This window comes from Acomys minous, assembly GCF_964271855.1.
Source record: "Acomys minous genome assembly, chromosome: 6".
NCBI classification, from domain to species: Eukaryota; Metazoa; Chordata; class Mammalia; order Rodentia; family Muridae; genus Acomys; species Acomys minous.
The window spans coordinates 1,032,599-1,058,309 of NC_140487.1; the positions used below are offsets into that span (position 1 = coordinate 1,032,599).

The 25,711-nt window shown below is 42.6% G+C and overlaps 1 protein-coding gene across 1 annotated transcript in view; it reads right to left on the minus strand.

Annotated features, from left to right (window-relative positions):
- Window positions 1–25,711, minus strand: part of SND1 (staphylococcal nuclease and tudor domain containing 1) — a 406,636-nt gene that overhangs the window by 270,640 nt on the left and 110,285 nt on the right. The window lies entirely within an intron of this gene.

Here is a 25,711-nt window from a genome sequence, read left to right on the forward strand (position 1 = left end):
TTTAATCCCAGCACTTGGGACACAAAGAAAGGTGGACCTCTGGGAGTTCCAAGCCAACAGGGCTACACAGTGAGACTCTGTTCTAAACAAACAAACAAACAAGCAAGCAAGTAAACACAGACACACACAAACATCATAGTCATGTGCCACTACATTTTCCCAGGGAAACTGTGAATTCTCTACTGTCAAACCTCCTGTCTTTCCTCAGAATGTTTGGCACAAACTGGTGCATCCCTACAGCTGACAAAAAGCAAAAGCAGCATGCTGGCTTCTTAATGCTCCTGTTCCCACTTAATTCTCAAAGTGTTTTTTAAAAAAGAAGAGGAAGAGGAGGAGGACGAGGAGGAGGAGGAGGAGGAGGAGGACGAGGAGGAAGAGGCGGCGGCTTAGCGAAGTGGAGACCCTTGGGCACACCACTAAAACACAGACTAGATTTTGGACGAAGTGTAATATCAATAGGCCCTGGGGACTGTAACAAGCACCAAAAGCCCCAATGTCAACTCCCCAGTCATGTCCCTTTTGTCCAAGCAGAGGTCCTAGAAGAGCGGAGCTCAAGTGTGAGGGAAAAGGGACTAAGTTTGAACTGTGCTTTCCCTACCAACCCCACCCTCTGGGAGATGTGCACACGGTGACCTGCTCACCTGGAGGCTGGGCTCTGCCTCACCAGGAAATGACAAGAATGCTGGGCAGCGCCTAGCAAATGTTGCTGAATGTGAGAAAACTACCCAGGGTCACTGCTAATGAGAAAGCCAGAACATCTTGCCACCAAGCTACAGAATGTTTGCCTAATAAATCTTACAGATTTGAACACAACTCAACATCAGGAGGTTACTATTGAAAGAAAGAAAGAAAGAAAGAAAGAAAGAAAGAAAGAAAGAAAGAAAGAAAGAAAGAAAGAAAGAAAGAAAGAATCTCACCCACACCAGCCTAAAAATCTACATCATTACCTCTATATCCCTAAAAGAGACAAAACATAAAGGTTTGGCATCAGAACAAGTCAATTGAAAAAGGAAAGGCTACCCTAAGCCACCAATGCTTCCTTCTGAATACAGTGATGGCAACATGTGACCGCTATTTTGTTTGAGGATGCTCCTCGTTTTGACATATCTTAACTTTATTTATATAACTTTAAGTGAGGAAAAGTACACAGCAGACAAGTCCCCAACATGAGTGGAACAGGCAACTGAGCTGCACAAGCAGACCTTCACATCAGGCACAGGAGAATCACAACAGGAATACCGAAGGTACATGCCGCATGACGGAAGAGCCCACACATGTCCGGTTGCAGCGTGCACACTGGAATTCCTAGAAGGCAATTCGTGTCTTTACATGTTGGGGGCACTGCCTACATGATGATGGCCCCAAATGTCTAGGTTAAAATTAAGTATGGAAACAGTATCGCTATGTAGGATATTTTTCTCTGCCAGAGTGAAAAGTGTAACACTTCCTAACTTTAGCTTTTAAAAAAATTCAATAATTTATCTCGTACTAATTATAAACCCAGATTTCATCAGACAGGGCTAAGCTCAAGTTTGTGCATGTATAACTTATGAATTAAAAAAGAGTTTGCCAATCGATTTGAGTCTAACTAAGGATTATGTTTAAGCTTCTTAGCTGAATTAATATACTGACAGACAATTGATAGAACTATAAATTTACCATTAACAGCAAACCACTTTGGGCTGCTATTTGGCAGCAATGAAAGATCCTGGCTTACAGATCCAGTAAATGGGGAGGATGGGCGGGAGACGAAGGGGGAAACAACAGAGCAGACTGGAGCTGGGAGGAAAGGAGAAGCAAAGCCATCACACAGGCTCCCCTGAGCAAGTGTGAGGTCACTCCAGGTAAATCAATTATATGTTTAAAAAGTGTGTGTGTGTGTGTGTGTGTGTGTGTGTGTGCATGCCAATTACTCAAAAAATTGTCCTTGTTCTCAGAAAAAAAGGGGGGAAACCTTGATATACAGGGAAAGAACTATGGGGCTGGAAAACACTCTGAGGCGTTATGAGCTGCAGAAGGGTGGCAGGACTCCCACTCTTCAGAAGGTGATAGTCTTCACAGCACCACATTTGAGGGCAGGCTTAAAGGATAAGGACTAGTTGCGACAGAGATGTGCAGAAGGAGGGATGGTCTATTTGGGAAGGAGAACGCTGAAACGCCTCAGAAATGGAAGTTTAAGTGGGAGAAGGGAGAAGAGAGGGCAGTGCAGCCCACACGTGGCAGGATGTCAAGGCAATAAGCACATAAAACGCCAGCACGCCTACTACAGGGGGGAAGCGCAACCACAGCCAAATCTAAGCAGCTGAGTAGTTGGGAAAATGGAGGTGTCTAGTTTCTATTCATCTTTCAATAACAAGCATAAAGTTAAAAGAGGGTATTAGAGTTCAGATAAACGCAGAACTTAGGTTTTTAGAAAGTGAAAAAAGATCATCTATTGAATGATCAAAAGGTAGCAAAAGAGACAGAGCTAAAGTCCATCTTATCAATCCAGAAAGATGTGATCATGAATGATTCACCAATCCTCTACACCCTGATCTGCTAATTGCAAACTCTATGATCTGGGAGCTATGTACTTGTCTCCAGCAGGGACTTAAAACTTATTCATCTCTGTAGCCTCCGGCACCCGGTACTGTGTCTAACACATGGTGCACTGCTCAATTAATGTTTGTTGAATAAAATTACTTAATCTCTCTGGACTTCAATTTCCACCTCTGTTAAAAAGAAGAATTGGCTAGATGTAAATGATGTTCCTTCCAGCTTTAAACGCCATGAGCCTAGGAGTGTTACATTAAATGGGTCAGCTCCCGATGATGCTTTGCCATGTTGTACAATTCACATTCAACCAGGGGCATGAGAACATCAAAGCTGCCAAACTCTACGAGTGAGATTACGCACCTTCGTGAGCGGCTCCTTTGAGGTGGAAATGCTTCCATTAAATCAAGTCAAAGAAAGGAAATGGCAGTAAGGGCACTTCAGAAATGTGATGGCACAGCCTTTTCCATCCTTCCCACCCCAGCATTAGCTGTCAGTCTGTCCAGATATGGGGACTACATGGAAATCTTCAAAATGGAAGAGAAGTCTTGAAAAGTTTATTTTCAAAAACTCAAAGGCTGAAGCCATTTAAAAGTTTTAATCCCTTTTGGGAACTATGGAGGGATGAAAAAGAAAGAGGAGGAAGGAAAACAAAGTCACTAGAACACACAAAGCTCCTGGCCTGAAATAAGTGCCATACATCACTCAATCACGAACCTCCAAGTGAACACCAGCTTCTCGCTATGATCAAGAGTGAAACAGCCATGGGTCAGAAAGCAAGCATGTACACACTGTGAAAAAGGAGTCGTGCCAGGCAGTACCTGGCTGATGAGCTAGTAACCCCAAGCTGCGCCCTGGCTGCTCCGGCACCAAAGTTAAACAGATTAGGTGAAGAAATCAGCAGCCAGAAGCGCTGCAGTCACTGTAGGACAAAGCTGGCAACTCTTTAGCTAACTGTCTCTATGCCTAACACCAATGGCTCCTCAAATCTTTCCAGTTCAACCTATAAATTTAAATATATATATGTAATCTCATCCAATGGGAGTGTGAACAGAAGGGAACAATGCCAGCAATTTAATCTAGACTAATCCACCAGAAATATTATAATTACATAGGTTTTAGTAATTGCTTTTGCCTGAGACCATTTCTATTCGGTAACAACTCAAATGGCCAGGTGTCCACAGTTGCTGGATTATAGTCCTTGGTCTTCTCTAGCTCCTGCACTAATCAGCAAACATTTCGTTGACCACTATGTCAATCAATTCAACTAGAAATCAAACAGCATTGTACTGTAAGAGAAAAGACATCTCAACCAAATAAAAGAACGAAATCCTTCTCATTACACAGATAATTTTTAAAGTTGTCTCAATGGCTAAGGATGCCTGCCCCTGAGAAATTTGACCCCCGAACCCACAAAAAGGTGGAAGGAGTGACCTATACCACACGTTGTATTTTGACCTCCACAGTGCTTGCTGTGGCACACATACACATGTGCACACCCACATGCCGTCTCAAGTCTCTATTTGAAGAGCTGCTGTCGTAAAGTTCCTACAGCATAAGCCGGTTTTGTAAATTGGCTGTTGGTACAGTCGGCTGTAATGGCAGAATTTCAGGAACAATACAATGAAGTGCTACACCTTTTCCACTTCCATTGCCACTGCCTTGAAAACATCTCTTTGTAAATTATCATTATTTACTTCATCTAATTTAGCTCTAGTAAAGCTAAACTGTTCAAGAGGAGAGAAGATAAAAGAATGAAGCAAACATTAATGGTTCTGCTTATTTTTTTCATTCCATTTTATTAAGAGCTTTATGTGGTGCTCAATAATTACAGATATTATCCCTTCCAACCACACGCCAACGCTGTAACCTAAGAGTTCGCAGTGGCAAGGCCTTAGGAGAATAAGATATTGTTCCAAATGGCAGATGAACGAATGAATAAAAATGATGAGAAAAGGGTGTGCCCAAACAGTCCCTCACTGAGAGAGGAGGAGAAAATAACAAACAAATATACATATTTGAGCCAACCATGGATGTGCCTTATTCAGTCAACACCACAGGTTGTGTGTACAGCATCATATCAACTTAATCAAACATTCCATCCTCAGACACCACAGATGTGCACGTACACACACACATAGGCAACTAAGAAAAAGACAGCAAAGGATCAAGGGAACACCAGCAACACATCAAAGGAAAAGCATGAGGCTAGTCCTCAGGGTGAGATGCTCCCCAAATCATAGTCTCTATGGCTTATTTAACTCTTCAGAAACGCTAAGGGGACACACGCTTAACAAAGGGTGGACAAAGAAAATGTTTCAAATGAGATTTTAAATGAGTCATGCTCAGTAACCAAGACGATTTCATTTACTTATCTAACTGAAGAATGAATTATCCAAGAGGCCATTCAGAAGACATCAAATATGCCTAAAATACACAACGGTCAATTTAAAACAAATTTCAAGAGACAATGATATGAGCATGAAACAGACCATGAGCTCTACCTTTACCAAACTTAGCCCTCAATTTTTACAATTCGATGTGGCGAAACCCTGGATCCTTATGTATGATCAAGAAGTTAAGCCTTGGAAAAAGGGAAATCAGAAGCAAAAACCGGATGTCAACAAATCACATGAACCTGGTCTGGCTCCATGCTTGAAGCCCGGCAAAACATCCTGAAAAGCATCCCTCATATTTTTTAGATGTCTTTCTAACGCAAGTAGAGATGGAGGTAGAAGCTGAACTTGTTTTATTTTCTTCTGTGCATGCTTGGAAAGCAGAAAAGCCTAGAAAGGTCCGAGACTAAATAAATAGGCAGCACAGCAGGGGTTATTAAGGCAGCTACATCTCCAATCTCAATACAACTTAAATTCAATGATCTGTGCCAAGAGTCAGATAATAGAAAAATTTAAGTATCCAATATATATTGTCCTTAAACACTGTCCTGTCAGCCACCATTAAATATCATTTTGCTAGCCTGTAAAATTGATATTTCATAACTAGGGAGTGTACAATGGCTAGCCCTGGGAAAGAATTCAAGGCTTTAGACACGTATTTGAGGTTTTGCAAATAAACACTAAGAATGAATTCAAGAGCAGGAATGCTAACTAAGTGTCATGACTATCGAACTTTCAGCAATTACAGTCACCCAAAAAGATTCCAAACTGTTAAATTACTTTTAGGGCAAAAAGCTTAAATGGCTCAATTCCCTAGTGGCCATCACAGGTAATATTTCTTAAAGAATTTCATCTCACAATTAATAAACTTGAAAAGGCATCTCCTTTCTTGAGTAGAATGCATCAGATGTCACAAAATGAATCAATATCACTTCTGTCTTTGTATAATCGGACTGGGCTCATGACAGAAGCAGTCATTAAGCAATCTTGGGGGAGGCTGCATGTCTTGCCCTCGCTCATTGCACTGTTCATCTTCCAATTAATTTCTGCTTGGACATCCTTTCTCCCTCCCACTGGTAATCAGAATGCCCGCCTGCCTTTCATATCCACCCATCCCTGATTGTCGAGTTTCCTCAGGCCTGACTGCTGTCAAGGTGCTCACGGCTTTCTCTCCAAATCATTCTCTTGCTATACACTCTCCCTTAGAGTACACCAGACCTTAGGTGTTGCTTTCCCTCTTCACTAACATCCTCAAAATCCCAACATCTCTGTCAATTTCAATGTTGATAAGAGTTCAAGAAAACACACGGTCAGTGACCCTGGGATGGATGAGTTGATGTCCTCCCCAGCGGACACAAAATTTTAAAAAAACGGGGAAGAGTATGCTGAGTCCAAGATAGTAAAGTACTCCAGACTGAAGGACAGTCCATCGCTCTGAAACCATGCATTTTAGAAGTAGTCCTTCACTCTTTTACGAAAGTGTGTCATATGGAGCGGGTAGACACACACTACTCTTTAGCTTTTAGAACTGAATATGAGCTCATAGTCCAAAGGGAGGAAAAGGAGGCGAGAGAGAGAGAGACAGAGAGACAGAGACAGAGGGGGGGAGAGACAGAGAGAGAGAAAGAGGGAGAGAGGAAAGAGAGAGACAGAGAGAGAGAGGGAGGGAGAGAGAAGAGAGAAAGAGAGAGGAAAGAGAGGAAAGAGGAAAGAGAGAGAGAGACCGAGAGAGAAAGGGGGGGAGAGAGACAGAGAGATGGAGCGAGAGACAGAGAGGAAAGAGAGAGACAGAGAAAGGGGGGAGAGAGGAAAGAGAAAGGGAGAGAGGGTGAGAGAGAGAGGGGGAAGAGAGAGACAGAGAAAGAGAGAGGGGGAGAGAGGAAACAGAGAGAAAGGGAGGGGGAAGAGAGAGGAAAGAGACAGAGAGAGGAAAGGGAGAGAGAAAGGGAGAGACAGAAGGGGGAGAGGAGAGAGAGAGAGACAGACAGACAGACAGACAGAGGGAGAGGAGGGAGAGAGAGAGAGAGAGAGAGAGAGAGAGAGAGAGAGAGAGAGAGAGAGAGAGAGAGAGGAGAGAAGAGAGAGGGCGGGGAGGGAGAGGGAGAGAGAGAAGAGCTGAGGGAAAATCGACAAGAGGTCATTCTGGGAGGGAACCAGGAGACCAGTCATGAAGAACCCTCTTGCCTGCTGGTCAGAGATGTTCGCCAGTGGGCAGTGAGGGAGGAACTTTCGGAACAAAGGTGAAACAATGAGAATTTGACAAAGACCAAATAAGCAGCTAGGTAGGGTAGGAGGCAAGATGTGATAAGACAGGAGGTGAAGGCTTCCCCAGACTATGGAGGGTGGCGTGGGGTTCCTGGGACAATGCAGCTTAGCTATACTGTCTATGTCTATATAACATGATTAATATGTAACATGAGGTAGGTGTAGATGTCCACAGAAGTAGGTCGTGTTCTAAGTGGGTACTGTTCTGTTCATTATGTTTGCTTTATAAGATGCAGACATTTTTAGTGTATTGACCATAGGCCACCTACAGTACCATTGGACACTGAAATGAAGATAGCCCAGTATAAGACTGCAAATTAACTTAAAATAGTATGCTTCTTTTATCAAAGAACTTTTTTTTAAATGATGGGAATGCATGATTCTCAAACATGAACTTTAACATAGTAATGCCATGTTCCAATGCCAAAGGTTGGGCCTATCTGCTAAAGTATCAATCTAGGTATGGTGGTGGTTTTCTATAAATAACTAAGAACCCTCAATACTCCTATTTAACACGTTTCCTATCAAAACAATTAAAATATCAGCATTAAAAAGTGGAAATAGCTTGGTGATGGCTCAGCAGGTAAAAGCACTGGTTCTTCTTGTAGAGGACCCAGCTTCCATTCCCAGTAACCACATGGTGCCTTACAACTGTAAGACTGAAGAGATCAGACAACCTCTTCTGGTCGCCATGGGCACAGCACACATGTAGTGCACAGACACACATGCAGGCAAAATATCCACATGCATAACAATAAATAATAAACATTTTAGTCAGATGTGGTGGTGCACACCTCTAATCCTAGCACTTGGGAGGCAGAGGTAAAGGCAAGCCTGGTCTACACAGTGAGCTCCATTACAACCAGCACTATACCTTTTCTCTATAACTTGTTTTTGTTTTGTTGTGTTTGATTTTGTTTTAAAAGAGAAGATAGGTTCTTCTCTTTACGCATAGGAAGTCCAGTTTTTAATGGCACATTTTTGTATTAGTCTTTAAAGCATAGCATATAAAGATCTGGGTGTAGAAGACATTCAATGAATAATTGATAATTAAACATATTCTTCCTCATGAAATGTCCTAAGAAGCAAATGAGTAAGAATAGACGCGGCAAGTATACCTGCACCAGGAACCATGGGAACGGGTGCACATGCTTGGCCCATAGCCTCATTTGGATTCAGCAACCTCAACCATCACTGTGGTAAATGCACCCAACCTCTCTCAAGTGCTGGTCTATAAAATCTAAAAATGGAAGTAAATCCATTTCCCCATGACATCAAATGACTCTGTGGCAGCAAGATGCTGCTGTTTGTCTGCTAACACAATGTTCATCATGGGGAAATGAGAGTCAGTGCTCTGCTAATCACTGTCACCTAACCAACACCTTGTCAATCACCTCATGAGCAAAACATATCCATATCTAATAAGGCTTTAGAAATTAAAAGGGCTGAAGAAGAGAGGATCTGGGATATTGCAGAATTTAGGTAACAGCTGTCAGACATCACTTCCATAATAGTGGGCACATCTGGTGCAGTGTCTGCTGGGGATGACAACCAGTTCTGCATATCCAAATCAAAAGAGGTGCCACACTGGAAGGTGACTCAGACAGCCTCAGTGGGTGAAGCTAAACCAGCCTTTAACAAAAATTAAGCCAGAGTTGTTTTCCTTACTTCCTGTGTCACCTACCAACAGTCCCCACACTCCTGCAGTCAGTACCTCTATTGAATTAAAGAAGAAATAACTGGCCTGCTAGTACTTCTGCTTCAATTTTTCTCTTCCCTACCTAGAAGACTGGGGAGCAAGATAATGCTTCGCCCGCTGGGTCCTCCTACTCTTTGCCATTTCCACAGAAGTAAATGTGCAGCAGATGAAAATCTCAGGCCACTAAGTGCCCATCATGCCCGCTCTTCAGGACGGCCCGGGGCTCCCGTGCGCACAGGCGCAGAGGTTCCATGCAGACGGCAGCTGTACGTCTTCTCCTTCCACACAACTTTAAGGACCTAATAGGCTGATTGAATCATGATTCTCTTGCCAAATTAAAAATCATTACTCTGTACAGTAGCCAATTAAATTCTATTTTCAGCCAACTAACAACCCGTATCTGCCCCAAAGGACTGTAACCTATGACAGAATGAGGTTTAAGTAGAAAAATAAACTCCCAGAGCTGTGTGAGATATCGTAGCCTCAAAGGAATCGCATCCCGTCTGAAGAGCAGAGTCCTGTCGGCATTCCTGGTGAGGACACAGGAACTGAGCCCAGCCTTGCACACCGCCCGCCGCGTGCAATGAATCACACAGATAAAGATTCTACTAAAATAGCTTCACCTTCCTCCCTGAAAATAAGCAAACCCCAACTGCGACTGTACTCACCAACAAGGGAGGTCAGCATTTGAATTCATCTTTGCTTGGGAGAGGAGGTCAAGAAACAACAGAAAGCTAAGGATGCAGCCTGGCGGTAAAGTTACCATCTGGTTTATGAGACCCTGGGCTTGATCACCAGCACAACCCCCACCACCACACTGACAGACAGACAGACAGAGACAGACAGACACACACAGACACACACACACAGACACACACACACACACACACACACACACCCCAGCACACCAGGAGGGTAAGAAGGCAAATAAGGTGTGGAGTAAGAGCTGTCCCTGAGGATGTGGCTAAGAAGGGGAATCCACAGAAGGGTGAGAACACTGCTGCTTGACTGTGAGGACACCTGAGCAGGAACTGGCCTCCTCTTAGATAAACGCCACACAGCTGAGGCTAGCTGGGGGAATCCAGACCAGGTTCTGAGAACAGCTACTGGATTTCCGTATCTTGGGTCTCCCCTTGGAAACAGCTATTGTGAATAGCTTGGGTATTATTCCTGTGTATTCGTAAGACTGAAAACCCAAACATTCTTTAGGACAATTTCGTTACTGAAGAGATACTTCATTGTGACCACTTTTGCTTTGGTTAGTAAGAGAGAAGGGAAACTCTACCAGACACAGAGGCACTTGCCTACCTTGCTGAGTAAGGATAATCAGAAGCTACCTCCTGGACAAAAGTAAGACTCAGGGGCGGGAGTAAAACCCGTCAATCAAGTCATGAGGGTTCACAGCCAGACTTCTATTCCAAATGAAAAAACCATAGCCAAAAATCTCTTCCTGCTTTCCTAACACCTATGCAGCAATGCTTCTGCCATTATCTCCAGCCTGGCAAGTTGAAAGAACTGGGATGAGTTAAAATTACAAAGGAAAGCAGCCACAGTGGCTCACCCCAAACCTTGGGAGGCAAAGGGAAGGGGACTGCTGCCACTTGGGACCAGCCTGGGCTACATTCTCAATTCCAAACAAGCTGGATCTATAGTATAAGATCCTCCCCGCCCCTCAGCCAGTCAATCAATCTGTTTTAAAATTATACAGGAAATTCAATGATTATAGCCTTATATAAACCAGTTCCATTTTTCTTGAATTCAGTAGTTCAATTTTATCAGTTGTTACAAACAAAACTAAGCAAGATAACTGCACTAAGGTATAGACATCTTTAGCAAGAAGCATTTAATATACTATCAGTGTATACAAACATTTAATATACTATCAGTGTATAAAAAGATTAAGAGTAATGCTCTATGTTTATGGTAAATTTAACTGCTCTCAATGTTTTATGATTTTAAAAAGCCCACAGAATCACAGCACTCATGGGCTGTGTGGGAACATGATTTTTCAAATCTCCTCCAGGTTCCTACCACAAAGTTAATGACCCAGCATTTGCCTAAAGCTCTTCAGGGAAAGGATGACAGCGTCCTCCTGTGGATTGCCACTCTTACCAGACACCTTTTCTTAGACAGCTCTTTTTTTTTTTTTTTGCACAGTAAGAAAAAAATATGATTCCGTGTGTCTGATCTGAGTTTTGCTGTCTGCTGTCCTGCAGGAAAACCCCATGTTTCTCACTGACTAGGAAGTGCCAGTGTCTCTGCAGTGTAGCCTAACAAGGAAATCACAAAACTTGAGTTTTCTATAGCTCAGTAGGATTCTAAATGCTACCAGAATCATAAAGAACTCAGTTTCCAGCCACAGGACACCCCAGGGAACCAAATCCCCGTGCACTGTGAAATCACTCTTCACGCACTTGGCTGTCTTTTGCTCTGGTCTTCTAAATGACCCAACTGAATAAAAAAAGAATCTAAAATTAAGGATTTTGTCTTCTCGTTGTCTAATTTGTCGGTTACAGCACTGAGACAATTCTTGCAAAAGAGATAAGACAGACTAATGGTGTCATTATGATTAGTGAGCTAAACTCCAGACAGAACACTGGGATGGGCTTTCATTATGTCAAGAAGAAAAATTACAGTGGAAGATATCTTTGAAGAGGTAGTGATTCCAACTCTGAATCTGAGATGTCAACGAAAACAGCAATACAACAATCCTGAATCATTCCTGTTGGGAGTCACACTGGCGCTCTGGAAAGCCCACGGGGCCTCCCACGGTCACCAGAGCATCAGAAGCCTGGGCGCATGCACTCTAGCTCCTTTCAAAGACTGCCACCCTACTACCAGGAAATTCTCTGGTTGATTTACATATTGGTTCAATTTTCCATCCATAAACTACTGTATCTACTCCACATGATATGAAAGTAATTACAAGACAGACTAATAAACTGACAAACCCTGACTGTACAAATTATTTCGGTCCATTTGGAGGGATTTTCCAGTAACAGTTCTTAGACTTGCTGCTGCCTCCAGGCAGGGAAGACCCTCCTTCCACTCTACAAAGCACCTGCTTACGGCCTGCAAGGGGGTCACCCTACATGCTGGGGTACAGAGATGAATCAGACATGATTCCTACCTTCAAAGAAGCTAAAACTCTGGCAGTGGAGATGAGCCATACACTACAATGTAAGCGGGGTGGGGCGGGGCGGGAGAACATAAAACACGATGTGGATCAGCAGGGGCTGCTGCCAGCACAAGTGTCATGGAGATGGTGGTGTCTGCTGAACACTGCCGAGTGGGAACTGTACAGAGCAGGAACAGCAATCCAGGCAAGCGCTGAACGGGGAGAGCAAAGGCAGAGAACACACGAGACACGCACGGAAAACAGTCTGGCTCAGGGAATGGTGCTGCCACTGTGAGGGGGTCCTGTCTTTAGTAGTTGGGCCCTGCCCACTAAGGGTTTCCCGTGGCATGCATATAAAGTGTCCCCACACCCCACAAACTTCTCTTACGGACCACTCTAAAAGTCAACCACACATAAAGCTAAGTAACAGGGTATAACATGGGCCTTTTTGCTATGAAATGGGTAACTTTTTAACAGTATGGTATATAATGAGTAGCAAAATTGGGAATATTTCTGGAAGATTAATTTTGCAGCCATATATATGTAACTAGATTAGAGAAAAAAAGCAGCTAGAAATAGAGAGCCAATACAGAGGCATTTGTGATGGCAGAAGAAATGCGTATCGGGACCAGACATGTTCAAAAGGTGTTCTGCTCAAAAGCACTATCCAAACAAATGTTAAACGACTCCAACAACCATGAACCCCTAGTTTTCATGACTTACTCTAGCATAATATGTCACTATCACTCTTGTTAGAGAGAGAAAAGATTTCGTTACGTGCTGCAGTGATCCCCTGCCACCACTGAGAAGCTGAGCTATGGGTTTTTACATAGGAAATTTTATATGCAAGTATACGGGTAGGTACCTGGTCTTATTACACATAGACTAATTAGGAAGCAAATTATTTGTTAAGATATTAGCATAACAAATCAAATTAAAATGACACTTGAGATTAAGCCACTCAAAATGAAAGTCAAGAATATCAGGATAGATTTTTCAGTGAAAAGAGAGAAGAGTATCAGACCTAAGAGAAGAAGCCAGCAGCTCTCAGCTAGGTGAGCTGCATCCACAGTAAGTGAAAAGCAAAAGGCTGCAGCTAAGCATCAAAGAGATCCAAAGTAATCGACTCAAGAGTCACTAAATAACCCTGAGAAACACTAAATATTAAGGAGCTCTATAATGTTTGAATGCCTAGCACGTGCAGGCGCTAAGTGAAACCCATTCAGCATTCAGACCAAGAATGACAACATCACCATGTTACAGACAAAAGAAAGTAGAATGCAAAGAAGTTCTACAGCCATTGCTACGCCACACAAACAGACGTAAACCCCATGGCAGGCTGTTTCAAAGCTGCCGTTTCTACAACAGTGGACTCTGAAGTTACTGCACGATAGCAAGGCCACGGCAGCAAGGCCACAGCAGCAAGCCACGGCGTAGAAGGCACGGGTGGGCAGGGATAGTAAGGAAGAGGAGAGCTGCGAGGAGAGACATAAGAAGCCCTAGGAGGAGGGAGAAAAAGAAAGAAAGAAAGAAAAACAATACTAAATTCTTAGAGCTGCCCACATGGGCAAATGTGGCCATGAAGAAAGAAGAAAAAGCCTTTCGGCTATCTTCCAGATAAGTAAAGCAGAGGCACAGACCAAGGGGAAAAGATAAGAAAAAAAAAGAAAAGAAAAGAAAAGAAAAAAGAAAGAAAGAAAGAAAAAGTAAAAGAAAAGGAATAACTTTCACAAACTTTTAAAGGTTTACCGTAAGTCTTCTATACTAGAGGGTAAAAATTTGCAGCAGTCTTAAAAGAAAATCTCAAAACAGGCTGGTTTTCTGGTAGAGGCTGGCACATGCACTGCATTTCCTTTCAGTCTCTCAAATACTTTTCTACTCTACAGACTCCTGTGGATCTACACTTTCAAACCAACAGTCACATCCTATTTCCATTCAGTAACAGCGGGTCCATACAGCCTCCCTTCACCGGTCCTTCCCGTGGACAGTCAGGCTTCCTCCACCATGGGCCCTGAAAGTCAGAGGAAGGAAACCCACCTGCAGTTGGGATACAAAACTATGAAATGTTTCCCAGAGCTTATTTCTGCCATCTCACTTACATACAACGTTAAGCCAGCCTAACACTCTGTGCCTCTCTAAATCCGATGCCAGTGCGAAATGAGCCAAATGAGCCTGGTTTACGTGGTGATTCTCCTGCTTGTGTCCACCCCATGAGGCCAGAGAGTAAGCGGGGTGATTAACAGTGTGTCACAGCCAAAACAACTGTGGCTTTCCTCCTAGCAGGCTGGGTCACGGGTAACTTTTTAACCTAATAATTACAAGATTCACTCAGTTGTGAATAGATGAAAAGGGCACTAGTGACTGAAAATCAGAGGTGAGCATACAGCCGACAGAAGTGTGTGCTAGCCCTGAGCCCACAGATCCTAAGGCTGGAAAGCCCGTGGTGTTTTTAAAACTAATTGGCCCCTGAGCAGAAATTTCCATTCTGAGCTGGAATGAAATGGGACTGAGCTAGCTGGAGTAGCCTTGTGGCCTAGGCAGGAAGAATGAACATGGCCGGCCATTCCCATTGCCTCAAGCCTTTGGTTCACACCACCCGGAACTCAGAAGTCTGACTGGCATAGCAACTGGAACCTGCCCTTCCACCCTCAAATTTTCCTCTTTTCTTCACAATTGAGTGGGGTTTTGTAACTATTGGGTTAAGACATTGTCTAGTGACCAGCCAGTTAGGAAGGAAGTCACAGTGGCTGCTCCTCACTGTTACTCACCTCCCACAGAGTGGCAGCAAACAGGTGAACCATGTCTCATTTGGCACAGGGTTAGAGTTAGGCATGGCTGTAGACTGTTCGCTGTAATTCCTTTGCAGCATCTATACACACACATACTAGCCACTCACTTATTTCACACAGGGCTTCACTACATTAGTCCTGAGAAGACCCTGTGAAGTTTAGTTTCATCCAGGAAACTGCTGTGATGTAAAACTTCACCAAGAGCACTGGTTATCTACTTGAAAACATTACTACCTCTTACATATACCAGCTTCTTAAAACAAAAATTGAAAAAATATAGAAAGAAAAAAGTAGAGGTAAAAATAAGCAATTTTCAGCGAATAGTCAATTCAGCACATGGAAGCCATGAGGGAAAATGGCAGGTCCTTCCATTAGAGTAATTTCAAGGTGTGCCCCACGCTCATAGTCAACTCAAAGGGACGGACTGCTCGGGGTGCTAACAACAGGGAGAAGCAGGGAGCTCGCGCAGCTTGAGAAGGGTGGATGGGTGGACGGGGGCTGCAGCAGCATGGGGCGCCAATCAGTACTGAAATAAGAGCTGGTCTCTGACAGGAGCAGCTCGTTCCAGGGCACTGCGAAGGACTTCTCCCCAAAGACTTAAGCATTTAACAAATAAATAAACAGGGTAGAGAAAGCAAGATTAAAGAGATTTAAACCCAGCTGTGGAAAGACAATAAACTTATGACATGAAATAGTAACAATAAAGACATGTTTTAAATAGAAAAATAAAAATAGTTCAGCAAACATGAATATTTTCTAAATATTCAAATATAGAAAATTAAAAACAATCTAAAAGCCACACACAAAAGAAGACAAAAATATGCAGCCAATAAGATAAGTCTGGCCCTCTTATCAAGGAAATGTCTCTCCGCAACAGCTGGAGTCCATTACAAAAAGCAAACCAATCCAAGTAAGAGCTGTGGAGGCCAGTCCCAGCTGATCCACCTGCAGCTCCCACACAGCCTGCTCAGAGATCACTGCAGAAGAGGGGGCAGGGGCCTGCAAGAGCCAGAAGAGCAGGAGTTTCCTGTGAAGTTGTGCCTCCTAAGGATGTCAGAAGGCACACCACAAAGTCTTACCAACGTGACTGCCTTAGCACAAACCAAACAAAGGCCGTGACCACAGACATGCTCAGGTGGGCAGGGAAAAGACCAGAGGCCTCAACCCAGCACAAAAGGCAACAGGCAGCAGAGGAATGCTGACAGTAGGAGAAATATTCTTCCCCGGGAATACCAAATGGTCAGTCCTGAAGGCATACGTATATACAAGTAACATCACACAGACTGAGTAGGTTGTTTCCACATATTAAGAATATATATATATGTGTGTGTGTGTGTGTGTGTGTGTGTGTATGTGTATGTGTATATATACACACATACATACATACAGATACATATCTGTATGTAACAACAATAAGAAGAAAGGAGATCATGAATTTGAGATTATTTCTATAATAAATAACTCTAAATGGGATGCGAGGAGTATATGTCTAAAGCTATTAAGAAAACTTAAGGTCTGGAATGGAAGATGTATTAGGAAATAGTACATTAACATAATGAAAATACAGATCTGAGTACAAAAATTTAAAGTATGATAATTAAAGCCAAGTATAGAAGTATATTTCTATCCAAAAAAGGTCTTCCTACCTAAAAGAAAGAAGAGGCTCCTGTCTTATGGGGGCAGCACACAATGGTCTCTGCTCCCATCCTATGAGGACAGCATAGTGGCCTCTGCTCTTGTCTTTAGGCTTCTAGCAAAATAAACAAAGTCTGGAGAGGTGGAGGTAGTCAGAGTGCAAGGCACAAACTAGCAAGGGGACGAGGTCAACAAAGAGAATCCCAACTCGATGTAAAGAGCATCACTGGAGCAGAGCACTGATCAGCACGTGAGTGCAGAAAATCTCAGAGGCCAGGAAAAGCACCATTAGAAACATGTTTCTATGAACCAGTCACTACCTTAACAAAGTATGTATACAAGTCAAGAAATACGAGCCTATACATATGTCCATACTATTTACATATAAATACAAAAACCCTGGAAACAAATCACCTAAACCATCACCAAATGGAGGGATGAACAAACCATGCCTATGCCATTGCCATACAATGAAAAAGAAATACTTATGGAGACTCATAGCAATATGGATGTTAAAGAAGCCAGATTCAAAACAAAAGTGCATCTATCTAATTCCATTCATACAAAATTACAGCAAATGTAAACTGATGTATGGGGACAGAGAGCAGATGAGTGGTTAGCAGCTGCAGCAAGGGGACATGGGGATGCATACAAAAGGGCACATGTGCACTATCTTGTCTACAGTTATGTTCCGTGGTTATATATAGTTCCTGAAGTTTTACAAATTGTGCATTTGCATGTGTGTAGTTTTCTTACAACATCAATAAATCTCAATACAACTATTTTTAAAAGCACATGATGCAGGGCTGGGGAAACAGCTCAGTGGGTAAGAATGCTTATTAAATAAGCAAGAAGCTCTGAATTCAAATCCCCAGCACTCGCTTGATGAAAAGTCTAGTGTAGCCTCTTGGATGCACCTGTAACCTTGACCCGAGAGCTGCGATGGTGTCAACAGCAGGCCCCGGCCTAGCTCTAGGTTTCCTCATAGACCTTGTCTCACAGGAATAAGGAACAAAGCGGGACACTCAGCAGCCAGCTCTGGCCTCGAAATATGCTTGCGCACACATGCAACCAATACACCTCTCCCTCCCTGCTTCATGGTGCATGAAGAGCTTAGCAATCAGAAATAAAGCAATGTGTAATATACTGGCCAAAATCAGAGGTGGAGAGAGAGCTGTATAAACAAAGTTTGTTGACATCTTGGAGTGCTGGTTAATCTCTTTAAAAGCCTGACACCTATACATTATAATGGAACCTAAGAGGCCACTGTTATTTACTGGCTGAACTAACCCAGATGGTACAAAAAGAAATGGTATTTCAAAGACAGACTGTACAATTCATCGATGCTGACTGTTTTCTCCATTCACCACTCCCAACCAAGAGTTTCCTGGCATCAATGCTCAGAGGCAGGCGGATTGCTGTTCGAGGCCAGCTTGGTCTACAAAGTGAGTCCAGGACAATCAAGGCTACATAGAGAGACCCTGTCTCAAAAAACCAAAACAAACAAACAAACAAAACAACAAAAAACCACAGCTTCTGAGAAGGGCTGCGTGAGAAAGCGCAGGCGATCCACCACAGGGTGCCTTACACACAGAGGGGCAGCAATGCTTAAGGGCTGGCCTCTCAGGCTCTAGAAATAGTAATTCCTTACTATCACTTGAAAACTCGAAGCAAAAATAAGATACGCAGCCCTACCACATATGTTGTTCACTTAAACGCTCTGTGGTGTTTTTCTTTGTTGTAATTGTTACTTAAAAAGGAAAGCCAGGGCTGGAGAGATGGCTCAGAGGTTAAGAGCACTGTCTGTTCTTCCAGAGGTCTTGAATTCAATTCCCAGCAACCACATGGTGGCTCACGATGATCTATAAAGTGATCTGATGCCCTCTTCTGGTGTGCAGCTGAACATGCAGATAGAATACTCTATACATAAAAATAAATAACTTTTTAAAAAAAGGAAAACCATTCTTTCCTTTTACAGTTTATAGTTTCCATTCCACAGAAAGTAAGCTGTAAAATGAGAGAACTGCCAAAGCAAACTGGATGGCTTCAAACAACTGAAATTTATCCTTTCAGAGTTCAAAGCCCAGACAGTGAGAGAAGACACTGACAAGACCCTGCTTTCTCCTCTGCAGTCTCCGGGCACTTCCTTGGCTCTTCCAGTTGGGTCTGGAGGTAAGGCAAACCTTGACACTCCCTGCCTGACCACCATATCAGCCCAACTTCTGCCTCTGTCCTCACTGGCTCTCTCCTCTGCATCTGTGTCTTCATCTATTCTTAAGAGTGGACCAGTCATAGGGTGATACAGGCAAAGACTACTGACCAAGTGATGCTACATTAACAGGTAGGATTTTAAAGGGCCTCTAAGAAAAGACACAATTGAATACACAACAGAGTCTCTTTAAAGAGACAGTAATGAGGAAGAATGAGAGTTTAGTTAATGTGGCAAGAAGCAACATTACTTCTAAATGCACAGTGATGGTCATGTCATGTGAAATTAAGACATTTCAAAATGGCTGACAAAATGCAAAAATACTCATGACCATAGCCTGACAACTACACAATGAATAAATAAATGTAAAATAATTTCCTTAAAAATATCAGTTCCCATTTTCTTTCTTTTTTCTAATTCTGAAATAATAATTACAACAAACATCCTTGATTATTTCGCCCTAACTCCCTCTTTTTAATAAGAATTTTGATTTGCAAAGACATTATGTGAATTTTCAAGGCTAAGATACTACTTTTACAACCAGAAAGGGGGGGAAATATATATATATATATTCTATGTTTCATTTTATTTTAAATGAAAATGATTTGCTTTTAGGGGAACTGTGAATCTTATCCACTTTAAAGATCTGTGCTATAACATGCTTGTGTAATACTCAGTTGCAGACAACGCTGTGGTAACAACGTCCTGGAGCAAGGGCAAAGACTAAAGGACAAATGGAGGTTTCTCTACCCAGTGTCTGTACCGATCACATTTAAGGCCAGCGTAATCTAAAAGTTAAACTTGATATCTATTCCCTAGACTACCAAGTGAAACAAGTTTCATTATTAATTAAACAGTGAAATCAAGACAAATATAGCAAATAAATATCTGACTCATATAAATTTTGTGGGTTTGCAGGGGGAGTACATGACTGGCTTGCAAGACTAAAGTTGAAGATTGTATTTATAATTCTTGAAAATAAAAAAATTAAAATTAAAAAAGGAAAAACAAAAACAAAAAAAACAAACAAACAAAAAAAAAAACAGAGCTGTGCGTGACAGCACATACTTATAATCCCAGCACTCAAGAGGCTGAGGCAGAAGGATCCTATGTTAGCAGCCAGGCTGGGCTACACAACAGGGTCCTGTCTCGTCAACCAAGAGTTGGAGATGGTCAGTGGTGGCAGAACACTCACCTATCCTGCATCAAGTCCCGTCTGGAGGAAGAAATTCCCGTTTCACGCTTATTTTATTTGAGATGAGATCTCATGTAGCCCAGGCCAGCCTGGAAGTCCTGGTCCCCCTGACTCCACCACCAGAGTGCTAAGACTGTAGGCATACCACACCATGCTCAGGTATGCAGTGCTAGAGACTGAACCCAGGGTTTTACGCATGCTAGGCAAGCACTCTTGAACAACTAAGCTACAGCCTCAGGCCCATTTTTATTTTTAAGTGGTCTGTAAGTCAAGTGTTAACCCTTTAGTAGATCTGCTTTACATTCAGCATATGGCAACACCATGAGAACTGGGGTAATATTTTTATTTGTTTGGGATCCTTTCTTAGACACAGAGCTGGCAAACAATAAACAAAAGACACATCAGATGTAATACATTAATTTCTTCCAACCTTAACAAGAACGATGTTTAAGTGGGAAGATCACAGACACAATACATGTTTTCAAATATACATAGCTAGGGCTGGAGAGATGGCTCATGGGTTAAGAGCACTATCTGTTCTTCCATGAGCTCAATTCCCAGAAACTACATGGTGGATCACAACCATCTATATATAATGTTCTCTGATGCCTTCTTCTAGCATGTTGGTGTACTTGCAAATCGAGCACTCATACACATAAAATAAATAAATAAATCTTTAAAAATATGTGTGGAGCTAAACAAGAGTCACTTTAGAACTGAGGGCACAAAGCCCACTATCTGATATATAGGGTTTTCCTGCCCAAGAAAAGAGTGAATGGTAAGGAAATATGAAACTCTCTCTGTTCACATGGAAAAAGTCCTTTCATCCGAGGTTCTTCAATTTGACTAGTGAAAAAAGACATAAACTCAAGAGTCTCCTCCAGGCCCCAGTCTCCAAGATTCAAGGACACAGCCGCTGCTCTTTCCTTCTCTTGGTAAAGGTAAACAGCATTAAATCTAAATGAGTTTTCACTGAAATAGATGCTCCACTCCCATCTTCCAGTGCCCCTCTGTGTTGATTACATTTATGAAGACTGTTCCCAATGAAGTGTTACATAAATTATCTGCTGGGAGAGCCAACACCAGTGATGAACATTAAGTGTGTGTGTTTTTAAAAGGCCAGCCTGGAATCAAAAGAACTCAAGTGTTCCAGATCAGGTGAACAGTGTTACGTCTGTAGAAACAGAGATGAGAACGGGGCTCAGAACCAAGTAATGATGCCTAATAGAGCTATCACATTTAATCAAATGAGAGATTCTACTTCTAAAACACATCATTATTTCATATGCCACTATCCATTATGGTGCTTAACTGGGGTAGGTAATGAGTGCTTTTTAAGAATTAAGTAAGTGTCGTATATCACCGGTAAAGCCACAAAGGCAGGGTATGTTTCATAAATACAAAGCTCTACTTTTCATCGATCACAGCTGAAAAACCTCACTGGCGAAAGCTGGCATAACTGTGCCTAGACTTCCCACTCCTGTGAGACTCCATCTACCTGAAAGTGGAACTAGGAGAGTTAAACAGGTGTAGAGCAGCCACAAGGGAGAAGAACTCGAATACAGAAGACGCCTGTCCAGGCCTCTGCTTGGCGAACCACCATCCACTCACATCACCTCCACCAACACAGAGATTTAAACGCTTAGATTTGATCCCTTAAGACACCAGTAGCATGTGTACACTAAGAATTAGCCTGTGGCCCCCACGCTGATCATGTTCTTTGCATCAGCTCAGGGTGAGTAATGATCAGAAGGCAACTGGCAGAAACACACAGCCCCCAGCTCTGTTTGATGTATGATCCTGTGACAACATGATTAGCAAGAACCATTTCTCTTATACCAAAATACTAGGTCCAGATGTCACCCTGGTGCCTGGAAAGATGCTACATGGTGACAGCTGTTAGATGTTCACATGCTGAGCAGTGGCATTCTGACGAGACACACGCTTTGACCATCAGATATCGGTGCACTCATAAAACATCACCCCCAAAGAACTCTGCCCACCAAAGTTAAAAATGATCATCCTCTCTTGCTTTCTGGTTTGCTTAAGTCACAGTAAATCAAGGGCAGTTTTGCAGAAAGATGATAAAGGAACTACTGCATTTTGTGTAATTAAGCAATAAGCACACAGAAGCAATTAAGTGTATAGCATGAAATAGCAATAAGCATTCAGCACAACACAAATTACTCAACCCATTCATTTCACTACACGTTTTTAATTGAAAGAACTGGTGACCCAGATAAAGCACTGAACTGAAAGTCAAGCGAATTTGAACAGTAAGATGTAGTGGTTGCAAGCACATTCTTCTGGCCAGGCCTAGGGTCTATCCCATTGGCTCCACTCACCAGCAAGTTACTCTGGGTACATATCTTACAGCAGCCAGCCTCCCAGTGTCCTAGCATCTCAAAATAAAGGTAATAAAGGGTCAACCTTATGGGGCTTTGACTTCTGAGTAATAAGACAGGCAACACAAAGCCTGATGTGAGGTAAATACAAAGGATGTTCTACGCTACAGCATGGATGTTACAGTACCAGCAAAGCACTACCAGAATATGCAACTTTTCATCCTTCAGATTTCTCTATGGCTCTGGGTTCTTTCTTCTCTTCCAAAGCACTTTTATCCTATTGTGCAATGTTTGTATATTATCCCAACTTACCCACCTACCAGCTCCAGCTGCCCTCAGAAACATCTTTGCAGCCTCTTGGTAAGGAGCATGATACTGAAAAATAAAATCTGAGTTCTATAGAGGCGCTAAAGAAATACCTGAGCACTGAATGAATGGCGCATGAATGAACCTAATTGCCAGCCTAAGACCTTTTGGGTGCTGGCACTCACTGCCTGCGACACTGCACACTGAAGGGGAGTGGCAGGAAACGGGACCGCTCGGCGGCAGCGCCGTCTCCGAGCAGTTCTTCCCTCCATTCGGAAGGAAGCTACTATACAAGTGCTTCAACCCAAAGAGACAGAAACGTGCTTCAAAGGAAGGCTGCCAGCCTGACCCATAAATATCCTTATCGGGAGGAGTCAAAAACTACTTAATTCATTACAGGCTGAGAGTTTAAAAGGCAAGAGAGGATTTGGCAGTGCACACTCCAGTAGTGGGCTACAAAGGGCACAGTTCCAGCTCATACAGCTGCCTCTATAATGAAAAAGGAATAAAGAGAGGACTGGGCTCCTCTCTCCTCTTTCTCCCTCCCCCCAAATGAAACTCTATACTCAAACTACATGCACAGAAATACCAAGAGCTTTAAAGTAAGAGTCTACCAATATAATGTAAGAAAAATAAAAGGCATATTTCAGAGAACAGATACCAGGGAAGGGCTGCCAAAAAAACAAAACAAGAAAAAAGACCTGGAATTAATTGTGCTAAAGACACCAAAACAGTCCCCTGAAATCCACAGTAATTCAATAGAGCACGCAGAAGAAGTCAAAGAATCCAACAGAGCTCGGCAAACGCTGACCAGTGGGCTAAACTACTGCACTGTCACTTCTAAAGGCACCAACGCTCTCGCTGCGTCTTGACCACTCTAACTCGCATCAGTCGCTGACGCATTTCCACTTGGGGAATCAAGCCGCATCCTCTGTCCTCAGTTCAATTTCTAATACCTATGTGACCCATGAGGTATTTACCTTTCCAGGGATAAATCATCATAAACTCCAAGGAACACTGAAGACAAAGGAGCTGCCGCACACATGTTTTAACATCTTGGTGCACAAGTCACTCACTCAGTAGGAAAATGGGGTGGGAAGCAGAGAGAGGTGGAATTTAAATATTACTGGCTGGCTGTCTCCCTTCTCAGTCCCACTCAAAAAGAGGAGATTTGACTGTATACTGTCCCTGATATCATGTAATGCGCCTAACAATTCTGAAGCAAATAGATTAACAAGGCTGGCACTAAATAGATTTCAGGGAGAGCCAGACATTACATACAGTCTTATGTTCTGGCCTTAAACTTGGTCACCAAGAAAGGTAATGCTCTACTCTAATTCTGTCACTCTGACATTTTGTCTTTGCTTTCTCTGTGTGTGCATTGCATATGCACAAACCACGACACTTGTGTGGAAGTCAGAGAACAACTTTAGAGGACTTGACTTCCCCTTTCCTTGTTTGTGGGACAGGTTCTTTCCTTTCCTGCTGTGCTAGTTACTGAGTCTCCACCTCTGGCTTCCCTTCTCAGAGCAGGGCTGTTGACATGGCTTCCAGGGACCAGCCCTGAGCTGTCAGGTTTGTTCAGCAACTGCTTTTACCCATCTCCCAGGCTCTTTCTTTCTTTCTTTCTTTCTTTCTTTCTTTCTTTCTTTCTTTCTTTCTTTTTTAAGCCACAACTGAGGCTAGTGTTGAGAACCTTAGAAGTTTAAAAAAAAAAAAAGTACATACTGCTCTTGTAAAAGATAGGAGTTCAGTTCCTAGTACCTACTTCTGACAGCTCATAACCTCATATAACTCCAGATCCAGGGCGGATATCATGCCTCTGATTACATGAGCACTTGCATTTATAAGAATATACAGACAGACAGACAGACAGACACACACAATCTATTTTAAAAGCCACAATTCCCCCTGAGATAAGGTACAAAGAATATGAGCACCAACTTACATTTGAAACTGGGGGGGGGGGGGGGGGGCGGAAATAGCACACACAAAGCCAAGACAAGCACAGAAATGGTTCTCAATAATCCCACTGAGATAGCTATGCTTGTGTCCTCAATAATCCCACTGAGACAGCTATGCTTGTGAAGGCATATGACAAAGAATGGTGAGCCTATATAATAAAGCAGGCTTGGTGACACGCTAAGTCAGCAGGCATACCCACAACTGTTATGGTTACTTCTGTAATCACTTAGTAATCCTTTCTTGGTCAACAGGCAGGCTGGCTCATAAATTCGTTATAAGGGAAAAAAGAAGGTCCTTTGAGAATAAACAGTGAACCAGACAGAAAAATAGTGAAAAGACAGACTTTGATTAAAGTCAGAGAACATAAACACTGACTCTAACAAGGAAAGATGGAAGGTGACAGGCTGCTAATGAGGTGCTATGAGCTAGCCATGGCAGCCCATCCCTGACAACGATTCTATCCCAGATTCCGTGGGTTGAAGAGAGGGAGCACATTCAGTTCTGCAGCTTACTACTAACATGCAGCTGTTCCCTGGGGCTGCCAGGTCTCTGTGGAAAGGGGCTGAGCACACTAAACACTCTTCAAATTGAATTTCAGATGGTGCCTCTGCTGCATTAATTCTGTGTGTTATTCTGCATCTACTACTTACACGCCCAAATCAGTACTCCTAGGCCTATTATTATAAGTTGCAGATTTTGATCCAAACATAGACATTAAGCCACAGAGCATTTAGCTTTATTCAGACCAAGGATGCACCTAGGTTTAAAAATTAAAGAAAATAAGCATTCGCTCCTGTTGATTCTGTAGAATGAGAGAAAAAGGGAAATGGATGGCATTAAAGACTTTATATGACACTGTCATCAAGAAATTATGTTCTTCAAGTCTCTAGCATTGATCACTGAAGATAACAAAGAGATGCTAAGATCATTATTAGAACCTAAGAGTTATTAGAACCTCATTAACAGAGTCCAATTTCAGACAGAAAGTCAGGCTATTTTAGTTGAGCATTCATACCAATGGAAAAAAATAGAGCCTTCTTAATCACTTTCATTATCAAAACAGACTCCCTGCTGGAGCCTTTTAATTGGAAGTCTACCATTTTAAAGACATTTGCATTTTATCAAACTCTATTGACAGGACCAATAGAAATAACTTCTAGCTCCTAGCTTCACATCTTCCAAATATGTGAAGGCAGCTGTGGTGATCCACTGACAGAAAAAGGCAACCGAGACAGGAAGCTGGGCACCCAGCACGCA